Here is a 21,319-nt window from a genome sequence, read left to right on the forward strand (position 1 = left end):
CAAGCGCAGCTTTAATAACAGCCAGCGTAGAGGCAGAGGTAATGTTAAATGGGTAAAAGTCTGAATTTTTTGTTTGGTTTAGTGGATCTCAACCTTTTTGACTTCAAGGCCCCCCATTGTGCACAACAATATTTGAAGGCCCCCCTCCCTAAATACTGTACTTTCAAGAATCATTTCAAATCTAGCCACCAGTTAATTTACATCATTTTTAGAGTGAACACTAGTGTTTCACACTTACAAAGCAACATACAAAAACGAATTAATACATGAAAATTCTTACATATGGCCCCTTTAATGCTACTGAACATTTGTCTGCAATTACTTTGGGAAGTCATATTGTTCTTATATGTTTTTTTGTCTTCCTAGTCATTTGTTGAAGTCTGGAGCTTTGCCTGTATAAGAGTTGGGTCAGATTGTGTCTGTGTGTGTGTGTGTGTGTGAGTTAATCCTATTAAAACAGCCTGACTGCTACAGCAGCACCTGCTTAAACCCCCCTAAAAAAAACTGCTGCCATCCCATTAGCATTGACAGCATGTGATCTTTACTTCACTTCACTACAAATCTGCCTTGAGAAATGAGCTGAAACTGACAAATCCTCTGTTTCTGAAAAGTAAAAATGATGAATAAATACATAAATCATTTGATTTAAAGTTCACGTTAAGGGTTCTGAGTTAGGGTTAGTCTGTCGGATGGGCAATTTTTCATATAAAATATATTTTGTCTGTAAAGTCATGGTGAATGTTGGATTTATTTCCCAGACCAAGTCTAAAGTCATTAATATTAGTTTTGAATAATAACAACAGAAAACTAGTGTGTTCTGACAGAGTCCTCACAATGATGGTAAAACGTCCATTTGATGAAAATGCCTTAAAAAAGGTACAAATAATTTCTTTGTTAAAATGTATATGCGGTATATCGAAACTGTAAAAATATTGGTATATATTATATTTCAAATTGTACAATGACTTTGCTCATTTCGGTACTTGATATGCTGATGTTCTGAAGTTCACTGCTTTCTGTGTGTTACCCAAACTGATGTGAAACCAGCAAATGTGACAATATAAAGAAACTAGATTAATCAATCAGAGAAATCTCAGGCTCCATCCCAAAATCACACTCTTGAGTAGATACATATTCTGAGTAAGTAATTGGGCCTACTTCACATCCGCTAAATATGTATGTTCTATATATATATTGTATGTATGTACTACGTTCACTATGCAATCTACCAGTGTCAGTAGTATCGGTTCACTGCCATTCACAAATCCTCTCCCGTGGCCACATGGGATAGTAAAGTGTCCATCATATGCACACTTTAGAATCTCACCAGAATAGTAGATCATCCAGGTAATTTATGCCTACGCTTTTATGAGTACTGTGAATTAAGACACATTTTTTTTTGCTTAAAATATAACAGGGAAGTGTGTGATTTTTGATGCAGCCTCACTTTACATGCCCTAAACTAACAAATAAAGAGTAAACATGGAAGCTCAAATGTGTGTGTGACACCATAGAACCAATGATGTCTCAATGTTTACAAATTTTTACTTGAATTTGCTTGAAAGAATAAAGAGATTAGTAACACTGATTTTAATAATAGTAATGAATATTACTCATTTTAAATGTTAGAATAAAAGTACATTTGTCAACATTCCTTGAAGAGTTAGTTCACCCAAAAATGAAAATTATGTAATTTATTACTCACCCTAATGTCGTTCCACACCTGTAAGACCTTCGTTCATCTTCAGAACACAAATTAAGATATTTTTGATAAAATCTGATGGCTCAGTGAGGCCTGCATTGAAGCAATATCATTTATACTTTCAGATGTCCAGAAAGCTACTAAAGCTACTGGTTCAACCTTAATATTATGAAGCGATGAGAATACTTTTTGTGCGCCAAAATAACAACTTTATTCAACAATATCTAGTGATGGGCGATTTCAAAACACTGCTTCATGACGCTTCAAAGCTTTACAATTCTTTTGTTTCGAATCAGTGGTTCGGAGCGTGTATCAAACTGCCAAAGTCACGTGAACCATTGAAATTTTGAAACGTTTCATGAAATAACGAAGCCTCGTTTACTGAAATCACGTGACTTTGGCATTTTGATTGGAAACAAAAGATTCGTAAAGCTTCGAAGCTTCATGAAGCGTTGTTTTGATATCGCTCATCACTAGATATTGTTGAATAAAGACATTATTTTGGGGGTTTTTGGCGCACAAAAAGTATTCTTGTCACTTCGTAACATTAAGGTTGAAACACTGTAGTCACATGAACTGTTTTAAAAATGTCTTTAGCAGCTTTCTGGGCATCTGAAAGTGTTAATGATCTTGCTGGCAATGGAGACCTCACTGAGCCATCGGATGTTATTAAAAATATCTTAATTTGTGTTCCGAAGATGAACGAAGGTCTTACGGGTGTGAAACGACATGAGGGTGAGTAATTAATGGGTTTTTGGGTGAACTAACCCATTAAGTAACATAATACAGTTTTAATTATAGTATTCAATAATCTAATTCAATATTGTTTTTACTTTATGCATTAAACTAATATGAACACAAATACTAAACCTTACATTAACCAAGATTATTAAATGCTGTTGATCATTCACTGTCAATGCATGACAGCTTATGTTTTACATGAAAGTTCATTATTCCTTCTTTTGACACCCACGGAAAGAGGGGGAAAAAAGCATCTTCAGGTCGCCAGTCCACTAATTCAGACTATCAGCAACAAGAAACTAGGAAAGCAACTTATTTTCATAGTGCCTTTTTTTTTCTTTTCTTTTCATTCAGTTTGCACTATGTGAAATACAAACTAGTATACTCAGCATGGAGCACTGAGAGTTTCATGCAGTGTTCTTTTTTTTTTTTTTTTTTTTAAATCAATGGTATCAATTTAGCATTGATACAGAGGTATTAGATTCTGGTATCGTACTGAAGCCAAAACTGTGTTATGGAGCCAAACCTTGGACATACTACTGAAAATATAATTGTGGAGCAGTATGTGCATATGGAGCAAAATGTCTTAAACATTAGCTACAGTATGGAGGACAAGACGCCTACCTGAGCTTTGACCTACAGTAACTTAACCACACCTCAACACACACACAGTGAAAGCAGCTTGTCTTAGCAGCCAAACACAGAAGCTTCACTCGCATGTAACAAAGTTGTATTGTTTTGTTTTCGCTCGTCACTGAGAAATGAAAAGTACAATCTAGAGGAAAGAGTGAGAAGAACTACACGAGGAACCAAGTCAATAATCTGAAAGTATAGTATTTGCCTTCCGATACGAGATAAGCTTTGATTGAACACGCTGGCACATGTCCACACACTGACCGCCCTCATCTGACTCTGTGCCACGTTCTGATTGGCAGCGCTCCATTCGGCCACTAGAATTTGTGCTGTGATTGGTCAACAGGGGCCGTTTGGTTGCTCGGACACACACACACACACACACACACACAGAGCAGACTGATGGCAAAGCTCTGATAATGCTGCAAAGTCTGCTGAGAACTTCACCCTCCTCGTTCGGTTTCTCGTAATCCCTGAAGGCTGGAACCTGCCTAACGAAGCATTTTAAATCACACCAAATCTGATTTGTTGAAAGCAAATTTGGGCAAGGTTCAAGTATGCAGTGCTCCAAGCTTCTTTTCGTATTTACTTACAATGGCCTCCTGAAAAGAACTACATGAGCTTGTCTCTCTCATTCAGAGAAACTCGTTTGACAGTTAGGATTAATGGATAACTAAAGAATATAAAGAACTAAAGTATCATTCTCCCTGTTTCTGCACTTTTTAAATGAATGTGAAAAATTGGATTAGAGTGTTCTGATATATAGTAAACAGTATACAGCAGTAGGCTAATATTCCATTCCAAACACAGCCATAGCCTGCATATACAGCACAGCATGTGTCACACTCACACTGTGGGAAACAGACGACGCTTTTATAGCGCTGCTATTACTGTCACCCAATCATAACCCGGCGCACCTGCATGACGGGCGCGTCACTTCAGACCTGAACTTCACAAAGATCTGGCCATGACCCAACTGAAAGTTTGACATCTGCCAAGTTTCCGTGTCTTCTGGTTACAGGGCACAAACACACACACAGAACCGGGATTTCACTAAACCGACCGTTCCAGCCTCCTGTCAAGCCAAACAAATGCTTGTCCAAATGATTAACTGTGCATTGTACAAACTGTGAAGTTCAACGTTTTACACCAACAAGACTAACCCTAGCTCACATGATTTGAAAAGGTTCCTGAAAAAACATTAAAGGCAACTCCTATTTTGCCAAAGACCGGCAGAAGTTTCTCTTCAGGCTTTATTGAGGTTCACGGGGACGTTATCTTCTGGTGATAGTGACGTGCGGGAGCTTTGATCTTCGAAGGCGGACCACTTCCAGTATGATGATGGTCAATAAGACATGAAGAGTAATCTGGCTCAGTTATGACACTGCATAGCATTTCAATGGAAGCACAGTGCCATCTAGTGCCCACAACTGGGATTCACAGATCACTCTACTCCTCCAGCAGGGGGAAAGAAACAATGCTAAAAACAATCATGCAGTCTTTCAATAGAAAACTAAATGATCAAATAGGCCTATATAAATAAAGAGAAAAAAAAAACATTTGAGCTCCTTTGCGGCTACGTGTCCAATCAAAATCATTCGTCAGTAAGAAATGAAACAATGGCAAATAAACACAAGAACATGACCCAGACATTAAATACAGGTTCAGCTGCAACAATAATAAACATGAATACATGAATCATTTGATAAAAATGCATTTATTTAAACTGCTTAACATCAGCAGAGATCTGTTCATTGTGAAAACTATTCAAATAAATCAGTTAAGATGTGAAAATGGTTTAAACTATGGAACAAGCAAGACTCAATTAACTAAAATGGATGAGACTGAAACAAATTGGATTTGTTAATGATAAATATATAAATCACAGGCTGTTTATTAGTATTAAAATGATTTTATGGTGAAGTAGATACTACAGAAAAAAACAAATGTGATTTTTACATGAAAAAGTTAGTTCAGACAAGAATTAAAAATGAAGTAAAACTACTCAACTTTTCTGACACCAGTGTTCCCATCATGCACTGAGCCTTAAATAATTAATGAGGTCAATTTTACATTGTTTTCCAGCTGTATTTTGTGGTTAGGTTTAGTAACTTGCCATTTTGTGACATTTGGAGTTCATTTTCACGATCCATCGAATGTGTATTGTGTATCAAGTATTGAAGTCTCTGTTTTCAGGTGGCACCTTACTTCAAACATGTAGATATGGTGTCTACACAATATCTATTGTATTATTTACTTAGATGTTTCTAAGTAAAGCAGACACTTTAAAAGCATGGTTTAATTCAGTGTTATATTTGAGTAAAATGTATTGCAAAAGAAACTTCAACTAAGTAGATATTACTCAACCTTTTACTGGCCAAGTTAAAATTACTTATTTTCTTTGTTAATTTTACTTAACTTAGTTAAGTAGAGTTATTTAATTCCATATTTGAAATTCATTTAAAAATATGCATGCAAAAACTGGCAAATAAAAATTAATTGTGTCTGACTGGCAAATATGCATCACTTTACATTTATTAATAAACTGTAATCCAAATGGATGAGAACTGTATACAGCATGTAACTCAAATAATATGTCCTAATATAAAATAAGGCCTAAATATTTCTTGAGTGCAAGACATTTACAAACCAAACACCCAAGCTTTATGCCAATAATTGCCTATATGATGGCCTGTGTGCAGCTTATTTCAGTGTTTGCTTTTAAGGTTTCTCTTCCTTACTTTTGTTTGTCAACAAAGGACCAAAAAAGTCAAAAATCAAATTTTGAGGATAACCTGGAATTCACTTTGGAAGCTAGCCTAATTCGTCCAGAGTATACTTTTTAGATATGTGGGTACAGAAATATGAAGATACTTTGATTATGACGCTATTTACAAAAGAATCTGATCGTAACACTTTGTTATTCGCTACGAGCTTTAAAAAGGGGATTGTCTAAGAATCAACTTTATATGCTGAGGAGGATTTGTTACCCTTCTGAATGGGACGATGAAGCATTTAAACACATCTTTTCACATCCTGTCACATTCTGAGTTGTTGAAAAAGACAAAAAAAACCCCAAAAATTCCTTTACTTTTATTACAACTTATTCATCCAAGTCCTCTTATAAAAAAGCACTGACATTTGTTGAGTGTTAAGTGTTAAGTGTTTTTTTTTCAACATTCTCTGCTGATTGTTTATAAACGGGCTACAAATTTAAGAAATCGTCTAGTACATGCCGTTTTCAGAGCGACATTCCGTGTCCATCTCAGAGATTACTTAGTCCTATAAAGACTGACAACTATTGATGTGGGAATTGTGCCCAGTGCAACAATACTTTCAAAACATCATTTTTTGTCATCCAAGAACTGGTAAAAAAAAAAAAAATATGATTAATTCTGTCATTACTTGTGTTTCCACAAGATATTTTGATACTTTTGTAAGCAGTGCGGTACTTTCTTTTGTTTTTGCCAAGATTCATACAAAAATAATGTGTACTATGACTGTCAATTTGACGGTATTGATCCATCCTGTCGTTTACCCTTACTTATAAGTAAGGCTAAACGACACATTTATGAGAAAATGGAAGAAGTGCCAAAAGGAAAACAAATACATCTAAACATGTTTAACAGGTTAATCCAAATTCATTTCTTGTCACATGGGAAAAAACTAGTGTCAAGTCAAGTCATCTTCATTTATATAGCGCTTTTCACTATACACATTGTCTCAAAGTACCTTCACAGTGACAATAGGAAAATTATTATCAAGCTACAGGACTGAAAAAAAAAAAAAAAAATGTATCCAGAATGAGTGGCAGATTGGTAGACTTGGGTTAGCCAGCCTGCATTAAATCTATGGGAACTGGTTATTGTAGTAGGGATCAAAAACTCTTATTTTCAACCTTTATATGAAAATTGGTTTCTTAAAAAATTATATTTTATATTTTCAAGCTTGACGCATAATCCTCATCTATAGCATCGGCTCATGTAGAGATCTGACATCCAATCCAAAACATTGCTCGACCAAATCCAGTGAACGTTGCTCAGAAGCAAAAACTTCAAATAGACCAGTGTTTTATAAACAGGTGGATTTTGGGCCTGAGCTGATAGAGAGATAGAGGTGAATACCAAAGAAAGTCTGACTGTGAGTAGGGTTGCAAAATTCCGGGAATTTCCAAAGCTGGAAACTTTCCATGGGAATTAACAGGAATAAATGGGAATTAGCCTATAGGTTAGCCTATACTTAAATGTAGTTGAAAAAAACATCTTGCAGCAATAATTTTGGTTAAAACAACCAGATTTAATGCAACTTTAGTTGAATTTTTACCCTGCACATTCCTCAACCACACCCCCTGCATGCACTATGCAAAAATACAGAATAAACAGTAATATTGTGAAACACAACTACAATTTAAAATAATGGTTTTCTATTTTGATATACATAAAAATATAATTTATTTCTGTGATGCAAAGCTGAATTTTCAGCATAATTTCTCCAGTATTCAGTGTCACATGTTCCTTCAGAAATCATTTTAATATGATTTGATACTCAATTATCAATGTTGTAAACAGTTGTGCTGCTTAATTTTATAACCTGTGATATTTTTTCAGGATTCTTTGATAAATAAAAATGTAAAGAACAGCATATATTTAAAATACAAATCTTTTATATACACTACCTTTCAAAATGTTGGGGTCAGTCATTTTTTGTCTTTCTTTTTTTGAAAAATTAATACTTTTATTCAGCAAGGATGTGTGAAATTGATTAAAAAGTAATATTATTAAAGTGATATTGTTAAAAATTTCTATTTTGAATAAATTCTGTTCTTTTCAACTTTTTATTAATCAGTGAATCCTGAAAATAGTATTACAGGTTCCAAAAAAATATTCAGCAGCACAACTGTTTCCAACAATGATAATAACTGAGTATCAAATCAGCATATTTCTGAAGGATCATGTGAGACTGAAATAAATAACACACAACAATTGCTGCAATAAAAATATATTTATTTTACATATTTACTAAATTAGAATTCATTGAATGTGAAAAATAAATAACTGTTACTTCATGTTATGACCAAACAAAATGTTTATATTTGTTTTTACAGGATACATTTTAAATAAATTCCACAAATATTTTCCAGTGGAAAGTTTCCGGAAATTTACCGGAAACTTTCCGCCCCTTTGCAACCCTAACTGTGAGACATATACAAAATAAACTGGAAAGGTGAACATTTTTGCCTAATCAAATAAAGCCTCTTAAATCTGAATCTAAAGCCATTTCTCTTGGATTTTAACTTTGAATTCTCTTGGTTTTCGCCTGAGCTAGAGTGACTAAAGGTCAAAGTATTGAAACTCATATCACAAACTTCTAGAGAATAAAATGGCTCTGATCAATCACAACATATGTGAATGTCACTTCACTCCTGAAGCATGTTACTGCTATAAAATGTCAGCTCCAAATCACATCATTGGGTGATGTGGAATTAACATGCTGTACAGATCTTGTAAAACTCATATTTTCTTTTTTAATGAACGTACGGTGATATTTATACTGGCACACACAGCTTCTGGTCTTGAAGCCTTTAATGAACTGATGATTAGAGACATTTGGGATCTAGGGGTGTTAATAAACAATTGACTAATAACATCAATCACTTCAGTTAGTGATTGACAGGTTTGTTCATTCACCTACACTGATGTTAATTCTCCAGCAGGTGGCAGCACAGGACAGGCCACTTTCAGTTATACACTGGTACAGCCTGCTACCTTAACCGTGCTTGGAGACTTCAGCTTTGGCACTGGACCAACAAGTTTTCCAAAGCTTGGGCCTTCTTCCCAATCCACAGTGAGCTACAGCAGTACCTCACAGAGCTGGTCCTCACATGACCTTATCCGAAGCAAGCTTCTGTCCACTCACCTGCTCCAACAGTAACAGATATACTGCTCGACAGAGTGAGAGAGGAGTTTACAAAGAGGATATTTCTAGGAAGAAAGTCAGGGAGAGAAACTGAAAGCAGGCACGATTCTAGGATTTCAATATTGGGGGGCTCAGAGTATGATGATTAAAAAAAAAAAACATTCAATATCTTGTTTGTATACAAGAGTAGGCAGAAACAATACATACAGTAGGTTCTACACAACCAACCACGTCAACCCCTGAATATTGATTTCATTTCAAATCATTTTAACTAAATTCATTTGCCACTTCTATAATTCATCATGACAAAAACCACAAATCCCTTTACTCTAATGCTAATAAATGTCTCACAATTAGCTGCTGGGTCATTATTTCATAGAACAAAATAACTCCACGTGTCTCTGTCATTAAACGTCTAAGATGTTTAAACGAGTGCACTGACTGATTGAGGGCTGTCTGACACCGATTGTGTCTTCAATCATCTCTGTGCATGACTGCATGTGAATCTAACGCTGATGCTTGTGCTGTGGATTGAAGAACATGCTGAATAACATGGACTATAAGACGGGGAGGAGCTGAAGCCTGTCACCGGTTTCATATGAGTTATAAGGGGACTGAAGCAATCACAAATTTTCCCACCCTAAAAATGGAAAGTTAAACTGGTGAGATGACAGACAGAGTCAAGTATGACATGATTCCTGAACTCTGCAGAAGAGGCTGAAAGATGGGATTGTAAACAGGAGTGAGATCTGCCCTGTGGTGCAAGTGCAACAGTTCATTGCTGGAAAGTTAAAGGAATAGTTCACCCAAAAATGAAAATTTTGCCATCATTTACTCACCCTCAACTTCCTCCAGACCAGTATGAGTTTCTTTCTACTGCTGAAAACAAAAGAAGATATTTTGAAGAATATGGGTAACCAAACAGTTGATAACCATTGATAACCAATGACTTCCATAGTATGGAAAAAATAAATTTTATATATATATATATATATATATATATATATATATTTTGCACACACTATGGAAGTCAATGGGGCCCTAGGCCTGTTTGGTAAACCATATTCCTAAAAGAGAAGCATCCCTTTCTCGTTTGTGGGTCCATTCGCATTATTTGAAAACCATTCAGAGCACATTCATGCTGTACAGTAATACAGTTTTACAGAGGCTTGTCCTAGAATCAATGCTTTTGTGTAAATATTACTTATGTCAGATTGGAGATGGAGAGAGTAATTTCAGCACAAATGTGGTGTCTGTGACTCATCAGTAGAGGGCGCACTGTATCCAAGTAACGGATTTATGTGGGAACGTTGATAGAAACAAAACAAGATACATTTCTATTTTCAACATTACTTGTTGTTCAGATATTCCTCTTTAAATGGAAAAAAAAAAAATCAGCTGTATGCAAAGAGACACATTTGGTTTTCAACCACTAAAAATGTGTACAATTTAGCAATTTACTTATGGAGCCGCATTAAGATCTCCATATCTCTGGAACTGAACCACCGAGGGCCTTTAAAATGAAGATGCAAAAAAAGAAGTTTGTTAAGAACCAGAATCTAAAAGGATATTAAGATATCTTTAATACTTCTTGAGTTGCAGGCATGCAAACTTAAGGCAAAAAAAAAAAACAGAAAATTTGCTTTTTGCCATTTTTGAACTGTCACTGTTGGCATATAATGAAACAAAGATTGCTAAAATCAACAGATTTTACTAATAGACCTACCAATCTCTGTGTAAAAATAAAATAATGATTTTGCCATCTTTCTTTGGTAACACTTTAGAATAATGGTCCGTCATTAATAATTAACAATGCAGAAAGTAATGCAGGACAAATGAGTAGAACTAATAGGTAACTATGACAAATGATAAAGAATTACTAATTAATTACTAATCGCAACATTAAAGTGTCTGAGATGTGAGCAATTGTCTTTCTTTACTCTCAACGTGATCATGAAATGCATCATTAATTACTCAAGTGTTACCTAGTCACTATCCAGTAACTACTAGTGATCAGGAGTCAGGACCATTATTTTTAAGTGAAAAACATCTTTTTCACTTTAAAATAATGGTCCAGATCACTAGTAGTTCTTGAAGAATGTCCTTTTTTACTCTCATTGTGGTCAGAAAATGCTTCACTAATTAATCAAGTACCTAGTCATTCTTCAAGAACTACTAGAAGGACTGATGGAGTGACGTCCTAAAAACTGTATTATCCACACAATAAAAATTTATTGAATTAAAAGTGTCTAAAAATGTGTAGGTAGAGGGAAGCACTAATGAATAGTTAAAATACCTGGACACAGTAGGTTGTTTGGATTGACAAAGGATAACAAAAACTAAGAACTGATAACCATGATTCTTTTTGTGATGCCAGACATTTCAACATCTCTATGTTCTTCAATAATAATAAAAAATATAATTGTTGAGGGTAATTGTTTAGAGGTCTGTATATCTTTTTTTTTTTAAGTCCTCTTTCTGGTCCCCTTGGAAGTTGCTGAGGTTCCCTAGAAACACTGTTTGTAACTGAAGTGTGTGTGTTACTCTTACCAGCCACCAGATGGCCCCACAAACCATGAAATTGTCTACATCAATCAAAGACCAATACAGTTATCTCTTCACATTATAAAGAAAACACAATTAACACAATTCAGCTTCAAAGACAATTAGTGGGAAAGCCTGTCAAGTCATGAACAATTCTTCAAAAATGATAAGAAAATGGATTCACATGATTTCATTTAAAAAGACAGGCATGTGTCTATAGACTGCTGCCTGATTTACTACCTCACTTGTCATTTAAAGATTGATCCAGACCCTGTTCGTACTCAAAGTAGAAGCAGCAAAACATTCAATTCAAGGTGTGGTGAAGCCTTCTGAATGACAGAGCTCTATAAATGTGTTACATCAGTAAACGAAACGGTGTGTGAAGTGTCCAACTCTTTTGCCCTGTCCTAAATACTACCCCACACTTGGGCACACAGCGCAAAGAGGACGGTCGTGAGAACCCCTCTGAAACAAAAAACGACATTTGAGACTCCTGATGGTCTGGGAATCATGGGCACGTGCACGTGGAGGTCATCACGGGTCCACAAGTCTTTGGTTTGGGACACTAAAATTGAAAGAAATTGTTGGACAAGTCTACTGATAGTTTTTAAACTGACACAACAACTAACACTTACAGAGAGACTCAAGTCTCCATAAAGACACATCACAAATTCTGCATTTCCTAGCCACTATTGGTCCTCTACAACTATTGTTGTCAAAAATACCGGTACTGAAATTTTAAAAATGTGACGATACCAGCATTTCCCCCTAGCCATTGTGTTCTCGCGCTCAACAGATATGATCCCTAATATATCCACTGATAGGTGAAGAGCGTCACAGATGTCTATTTACAGCATGTTTTTGAAGCGTTGATCATTGAATCCAATCACAGACATATCTGTTGAGCGGGTGAACACAATGGCCAATCAGAGGTGTTTAAGAATCTGCTCAACAGCGCTTAAAATTCTGGGGGGAATCGCTGGTACAGTCATATTTTTACCAAAGTCAGTATATTTGACAACCCTTGCTACATCTATTACAAAACCTGGATTGCTGAGTACGAATCAAGGGCATTTGTTCTACATATAGACAGGAACACATCGAGTTTGAGTTCTCTGACCTTTCATCTGGCCATTTGGTTTTCTCAGCCTCTCCCACTCGTAGACACATTCCCACACGCAGCCACATAAACACACACACCTCTGAACAAAGGTTCCATTTTCCTAAGGAAGGGTCAGCAGGTCCTTCCATCAGACAGACGCTTGTTCTTGGTCCGAGGCGGGCCGATCCCAGACCCCCTCTCTCCAGCATCACCACCCCAGAGACAAGCTGCCCATTGTTCCTTCAGCGCTAACAAATGACAGACAAACTCTAGAGCCACGCTAAATACACACCGAGAGACGTAGAGTATACGGGCACACAAAAATGGATTGTTTGGTCCAATGCGCTGGACTCAATGTGCTGCTTGTTATAACTGCGGTATAAGAGTACACAATGAATTCACAGACACACACACATACAGTATAATGACTCTTAGAAAGCACATGGAAACAAAGAGCCTTGCTAATTACTGTATATGGTCCTTCTCAGAGCTCTTACTGTGCAGAAGTTTCTTCTCAGAGATGCACAACGGCCTGTAAACACACTCTTGTTACATACATTCCCACCGCTGCCGTTCGCAGCCTCTCACGTTATGCTGGGTTACTGAACTCAGTCAGCACCAATTTAAACCTGGAACTGCACAGGTGAGGAAAACTGCAAGATCATTTTAATGTTAGCAAAGCTGTTCATGTCCTCGGACAAACATATTTGGTTATGTTACTAAAGCTCAAAAAGTATCACACTTCATCACTACATTGTGAAATATTGAAGAGAACCAGAAACATCCTCTATAAGTAAAATGGTGTATCAAACAAAAAATGTGCAGAATTATGGTTCTCTCATTCACTTCAACTACTGTCATCATGACTCGAGGAACGAGGAATATTGCTATTTAAACTATAATTCGCTACCTAAAAAACACCTGGTTTAACGGCACACACATTGGAATGTAACTTGTGGCTTAAAAAAAAAAAAAAAAAAAAAGTGTGGTCAATTTAACTGAATGCAAACGTTGGACTTTATGGAGTTCCTGACAGATGCAAAATGCCAGCACACATGCCTGACCGCTCATGTACGTCTCTCTTGTGGTTTACCACAGACGTATTATATGACAGCGCAGTAAACACCTGCAGTGCTACTGGCGAACAGGCACACGCTCCAAACACCTACTCAGACCTGTTTATGACAAGGACACAAACAAATGTTCATCAACAGGGTAACTGAAGGTAAAATAAGCCCTGGTTCAAGGATCGACAAATAAAATGCGTAAAAAAAAACCAACATTTCTTGGCATATTTTTAGGCCACCTGGTATAAATATGTGTTTTGGTCGATCGGATCACAAGCGGACAACGCTAAATATAGGTGTAAATGGGACGTAAAATATTTTGAGTTTGTCCATTTTCAACAACTTCCAGAGGTAGCTGAAAATGCATTCGACCGGATTGCTTTGGTAGAGTAAACGCTCATATGGTGTTCAAATGGTCACTAAAGACTGTCTACTTTTTGCCTCCTGACCTAATGCGTAAACATTATGGGAAGCGTGCTAGCCAGACGGGATTTAAACTTTGTCAGCTGATGGAAAGATGGAAACACACACACTCACAGCGTTCGGCTGTCAGAGCAGAAACGAAAGCTGCTTCTCTCCGTATTTTTTTTTCCATCATCTCTGATTGTGTTCAAATGTAAATTGCACAACCATATTTCATCCATTAGATTGAAAGATCTGAAAAAGACCATACATTTACCTGCCCATTAGGGCTGGGTGGTACAATGATATATATCGTTACCATGATATAAGATGTCTATCGTTAGAGATTTTGCTATATTGTGTATATCGCGGTATGTAATATAGCACTATTGACACTTCAGAGTGATGAAACGCATGAATGAGAATATAGAGTGGGATGCGCTTGATGTTAAAAAGTGTATTTAAGCACAATAAACAGTGAAAAAGAACTCAATGCGGTGCACAGAAAACCATGTCTCTCAGCATGTGATCTCGAATTCAGTTCTCTTTCACGTGTGGTCGAATACACATGCAATTGTCAAAATGCCCATCGCGTGGAGTATTCCTGTAAACACAGCTGGTTATGTCTCATTTGAGTGTAAACCGGATGTGTATCAGTATAATGGATCTGTGTATTTGGTTTTAAAGTGACAGCAGACTAATATACTTGCTGCTCTGTATCATTAATGTGAATAAAACAAAAGAGAAAATAACTTACTGTTCTGGTTCTGGACTGAATAAACTTATTTAGCTTTAACAAGAAAAAAAAATTATATTTAATTCATACAGTGAAGAGTATGCAATATTTTATTTTTACATATTATTAAACTAATTCTACATAACTACATATTAAATAAATCTATTATACCTGAAAAAGTTAATTTGTTTAATTCATATTTTTGTTACATTGTATTGTCCTATTGTTCGTAATTTGCTCTTAATAACAGAAATTAGATCAAATAACACAAAATAACTAGAGTGTGATATATATCGTTAACGTGAAATAAAATGTCTCATAGCATGAAATAAGAATTTGGTCATATCGCCCACCTTTTGAAGATATCAGGACAGATATGGTCAAAAGAGGCGAATTTAAACACCAGGTGTGCATGGGAATGTGTCTCCCACATCTACCTGTGATCCGATCGAGCAAAACACATCTGAATACCAGGTGTAAACAGGGCCTTGGCCAGGAAAGGGTAGTTTGTCTGAACACAACACAAACACGTGCTTCCCACTCCTGGTTTAAGATAACAGGATGAGGAAGAGGAGTAGGGCTGGGGTGAAGAGAAGGCCCTGGTGTTTAGTCAAGGGCCCCCTGGCTGACACAAAGTGTTTCTTTGTCTCTCTCAGGGTGGGAGAGAGAGGCATTCCTGTGCATCGGGGGCTCCGACCAACTTTATTGACACTTCAGCCTCTTTTGTGAAGGGAGTATCCCATCGTCAATGGTTGGCCATGAGAGTCACTTGCTGTTGGACATAGGGTCCCTCTCCAGAGGAGAAAGGAGGTCTTGTTTGCAGAGGATGTGTTTGAGAGAGGGGGACGCTGTGAAGGGGTGGTGGGGGACTGTGCTTATAGTGGATCTCTGTCCAGGGCTCAACAATAGAGGGAATTCTGCTCGGGAAGAGGGGCGAGTTGAGGCAGAGCTGATTTAAAACACATCCACCCTGACAGCGCCCACCGTCCACTAGCTAAACACCACAATCCACTCATTTTTAAAGAGGAGAAAGAGGAGATGCTGCATGTTGCATGTCATCTACCAGAGCCTGACAGGAAATGCCCCTTCAGTAGATGTCACATGTTCACAGCATCAACCAAAATGATAGCCTACTAATAATATCTACTTCAATAACTAGGGCGAGATTATGAACTTCAGTATCAGTATGATGAGAGCTGTCAGTGTCAATATTGAGCAGAAGATATGAAAAGCCAACAGAATCATGTTAATATCATTCCTTTATCATGGTACTTGTTTTGGTTAGGGGAGTCCGCTTGGTTTTGTAGTTTTGCTAAGCAGACCAAATGAACCTATCTCTTCTACACACATCCATGCAGCACCTGTGTGCTATTTTAAAAGCAGCAAACCGAACAATAGAACATCTATCATCTATAGGTGGCTCCAGCAAAACATATGAATAAACAGAATCAATTACGTCAGAATAACTGACTGACAGGCAAACAGGTGAAGCGCACATATATCAACTTCAACACTTTATATTACTGTCGTTAATAACAGTATAGCCATTATACTAGAGAATTGTTAACAAGATTATCAAGTGTGATTATTAACGTACTCTAATGAATGTTGCGTTATGTAGGCTACTATAAAATCATGTCTGAAGCTGTTATAAGCATATCCACCACTGTCAATATTGCAGTACTTACCAGAGCGTTTGTTTCTTCTGAGGAGTTTGTGCTTCTTCTCTTACTTCTGTTAATCCTTCATCCTTTAAAGTAAGTTTATTCCACATGTTAAGTTATTCCAGAAGTCATATGCAGCTCCACTGGAGCGAGACACGGCAATCTCCCAAAAATACACCATTTAATCATGGTCACATTCACAAAGCACGTATCTGAGCCGTTAGAATCCAAACAGACTGAAGCAAGAATGAATCCACATCCACATGAATCCAGAAAGTCATCCGGTTTATCTCCTTGAATGAAGCTGTGGACCCACGTGCAGCACTTTACAAACACATCATCCAGCGCGCCCGCGGATGAAGCTCTTCACACTCGTGAACGACGTCCTGTTATTAAACTGAGAGACTCAGACGAAGGTCCGGATGAAATCTTGTGTTTCGCTATAATGTATCAAGAGTCAGAGAAGCGCGCGCACGCACACACTCGCAGTGTGACTGTCAGCGGCAGACTGCAGCTCCGCTTAGTCCCATATTACACACACACACCCACCCCACAGCAATGAACCACGGGAAATGTAGTTTGAGTTTAGCTGAATTCAGTTTAGTTTACATGGACCCACTTTGTATTGTCTTTAACTACTATGTACTAACATTTAAAGGATTAGTTCACTTTCAAATGAAAATTTCCTTATAATTTACTCACCCCCATGTCATCCTAGATGTTCATGTCTTTCTTCAGTCGAAAATAAATTAAGGTTTTTGATGAAAACATTCCAGGATTTTTCTCCATATAGTGGACTTCAATGGAGCTCAAATAGTTGAAGGTCAAAATTACAGTTTCAGTGCAGCTTCAAAGCGTTCTACACGATCCCAGACAAGGAATAAGGTTCATATCTAGAGAAACCTTCACTCATTTTCTAAAAAAAACAAACAAAAAAAATTATATAAGTTTTACCAATAAATGCTCAACTTGAACTAGCTCTCTTCTTCTCTATTTGAATTCCAGCAGTGTAGACACTGCTAAGTTTATTGCTGCCCTCCACAGGTTTGAACTAATTGTTATACTTGCACTGGCATATTGTATATGACAATTTAGTTCAAAGTTTGACCTGTGGAGGGCAGCAATAAAATTAGCAGTGTCTACACTGCTGGAATTCAAATAGAGAAGAAGAAGAGAGCTAGTTCAAGATGAGCATTTATGGTTAAAATGTATAAAATGTTTGTTTATTTATTTATTTATTTTAGAAAATGAGCAATGGTTTCTCTAGATAAGACCCTTATTTCTCGTCTGGGATCGCTGTAAACTGTCATTTTGACCTTCAGCCATTTGGGCTCCATTAATCCTGAAATTATTTCATCAAAAACCTTATTTATTTATTTTTTTTACATTTTACATTACATTTTTATACATTATGTTCTGTAATTACATCTGTCTTACCCGTATTTCACCTCAATAGCAGCAACATTTTTGTTTTGCAATACAACATGAACACAATAAGTGCATTGTTCCTAACACTTATTTTTTCTTTGATGTAAATATTTAGACATCTAATATAAAGTACACTGTAAAAAATCAAAAGTTGAGAAAACTTAAGTTTAAGGCAACAAACTTCAGCAGATTTTTGAGTTTTCTCAACTTCTTGTATTTTTTTACAGTGTAGATACATTTATATTTATTACTTTAGTAAAGCCTAACTATAGGCTAAGCAATATCATCAATAATATTTTGAATGTCAGCATATGTCAGTCTTTTTAATATGTCTAATGAGGACACACAAGGGTATAATATATTTTATAATGGTCTGCTCTATACTGTGTGTTGTGCTTAAAACTTCATTGTGTTTAATGTGGGCAGCATGTTCGCCAAAATAAAAACCTTGCAAGTGTGGATTTGCTTGTCCAATGTTATTATTGATTATGAATAGGCAGCTGCTGAATGCACTGATGTTTTTGGAGGATGTGTTAATGACAGCATCGCGTGTGAGCAGTTGAGCGTGAGTCAGATAAGATCTGCTGTCGTCACAGGACACAAAAGGGTGAATCATGGTTTCATTAATGTTCTTCCGTCAGCTCCAGACATGCTTTCATTTCCCACACCTGAAATGAATTGCTAAAATGAGGAGTGGATTTGGGATTAGGATCAGTCAACATCTGAAAATTATTTATAATTACAATGATTTCAGATATTGGAATAATAAAAATAATAATTCATGTGGAATCACATTGCTGTTCTATAGATCGTTCCTTTGCATCCTGGAGAAGCTCTCCCAGTTCTGCTGTGGATTTCTTTAGGCGTTGGTCAGTTGCTTCAGTCTCCCATAATCCCAGCCTTACTTGACGGTGCTGAGATCAGATCTCTGTGTCTGTTGCCTTAAAAGAAATGTTTTGAAGACCTTTGCATATACTGTATATTTGCATATTTTGCATATAATGCTAGCAAATAAGAATAATTAGTTTTTGCAATGTAAATTAACATCAGTCTTGCATAACATTTAATTAAAATTCACAAAATGGTTTGAAAATGTGAATTATTCATTAAGACTATCATTAGATTTTGGAACACTAGGCTTAATGACAACTAGTTATACACTGTAAACCTGAATAAGTTGGCAAAACTCAAAAAAATTGAGGCAATCAGTTGCCTAAATTTTTTTAAGTGAAGAAATTCAATGTTTAAGTAAGCAGAACTGGCAGATTTTTATTTTGTACTCATACATTTTAATTGTTCTTAACTTAACTTAAAATGTTTGAGTACCCTAATTAATAAATGTAACTTATCATGTAACCTAATTGTAAACATTTTTATTAGTGTAAACTTAGCTAGCTATATCAAGCTAATTCAGAAAATGCTAGTTTGCTAACATGTTAACAATAGCATGGTATAGCACTTGCTGAATGAGTGTAGCAATATAACACATTTATCATACCTGCTCTCAAACCAAACCACATGCACCATTTGTTACCATGATGGTAGCTTTCCAAAAACCCACATTAACAGAAACTTTTCTAAATTAGCATAACAAAACATTAATCACTACTAGATCATGCTGGGAAACAGAAATCCCAGTTCAGTTTCAGTTAAACTTAAGTTAACAAGTTCATAAAACTCAAAACAATGAAACAGTATAGTTTACTTAAAATATATCAGTTCTGTGAACTTGAAAGAAAAAGAAAGTGCTAAATACTCATAAAAGTTAATTTGACTGAACTAATTTGTTTAATATAAGTTTGTCCTACCCAAACCAATTAATTATTTTGAGTGTTAGGGTTTACAGTGTAATACTACTAATAATTTAGTCAAAAGTCAATTAATCCAAAAGTCAATTCATTATTTGCCAATATATCAACCTATCACTACTTGAAACCTCAGCAAGTATAAACAAGTGTGTCCATGAACAAGACACATAACCTGAGATTATTTCACGGTGACTGTCCCCATAATTGCAATGCAAGTTGTTTTGGATCAAAGCTAAATAACTAGTAGTAGTGCTATGGAAGCGGTTAATCCGTTCCCCGATCCACCACTTGCTTTAAAAGAAACACCTCTTCTGGCTGGAGTCCAGTTCAACCCAGGGGTACCTGAGCTGCACGCAACTCTGTCAGTTACAGGCGCTCCATCTCTTTCTTGTGTGCCGCGCAGGAGAGGTGCTGGAGGTTTGCGTGACTAGAGCCTTGAACGAAAACACAAAGACATTGTTTTCAGTCAAACCCCCTTTTTGGTAACTCAACGACATTCCTGTCTTGCATTCCTGAGTCACCGGCGTTCTGAAGCTTTTTCTTTTTTTCCATCTGAGAGTGATACACATAACATGATATATACAGTAGCCCTGAAAACTGCAGCTTATATGATAAACAGGATAATAAATTCATAAATGACTAGCACAGAATAAATAGATACATTGATTACTTTAAAGACATGACTCTCATGGTCTCATGGTCAGTGTTACAGGCTGTTATCAGTCATTGAGAATAGGTCATTTAAATAATGCACAGTTGAAGATTATACTTATCCAGCCAACAAATATGCTTAGCAATGTCCAAGCCTATGTTTTCCAAATAATAAAAATGGATGGTGTTTTATTCTGCCAATCTGTAGCAAGGACAAAAAAGCACCATAGAAGTATCAAAAAAGTGTGAAATAAATGTAAAATTTTAAATGAATTATTTTAAATCATCCCCTCTGGTGCAGCTCTTAAATCTTATTTGTATACCGGTTGCATTTTTCATACTTGGCAAAGTCACGATCAGTTCCGCACAATACATAAAATACAGTAGCAACATTTTAGGTTTTACAGGACTTAAATTTAGGGTAAAAAAAAACAACCTATTTTTACATCAAGTTTTACAGTGAAAAACTGTAATAGATTTAAAGGGGGACGTATTACGTAATTTTACTGTAAAATACTGTTAAATGTACAGATTTTGGAAGGAAAAAAGAACAAGTCACCTTATAATTTACAGTTAAAACACATAAAAAGACATTCCAAGATTTCCCTGCATGACACTTCACAATTGATGTTATTTCATTTAAATAATTATTTTCCTTCTCAGATTTTCCTATCAGTTATGTACATTAGGGTTTTCTGTTACATCTTGTGTTGTTTAATGAATGTTTATTGCATTATTTTAGAGTTATGTGTGTCACCATGATGGTCTTTTGTATTTGTCTGTATAGCACTGACTGTACACCTTCTATATAATAGTATATACCTCAGTTTGTGGAAAGCTAATTGTGACAAACTTTGATTCATCATGTGGTTTTCTGTTTTACTCTAGTAAACAATTAATTCTGGGCAACATTCATAAAGTAACC

The 21,319-nt window shown here is 36.2% G+C and overlaps 1 long non-coding RNA gene across 1 annotated transcript in view; it reads right to left on the bottom strand.

Moving 5' to 3' along the window:
• LOC125265644 overlaps positions 1-17,064 on the bottom strand; it is a 77,006-nt gene extending 59,942 nt beyond the window's left edge. Inside the window, exon 1 of the long non-coding RNA XR_007184311.1 lies at positions 16,532-17,064. This is a non-coding gene — a long non-coding RNA (uncharacterized LOC125265644). The remainder of the gene's footprint in view (positions 1-16,531) is intronic.
• Between the last annotated feature and the right edge of the window lie 4,255 nt (positions 17,065-21,319).

The sequence above is a fragment of the Megalobrama amblycephala genome, linkage group LG1, assembly GCF_018812025.1.
Source record: "Megalobrama amblycephala isolate DHTTF-2021 linkage group LG1, ASM1881202v1, whole genome shotgun sequence".
NCBI lineage: Eukaryota > Metazoa > Chordata > Actinopteri > Cypriniformes > Xenocyprididae > Megalobrama > Megalobrama amblycephala.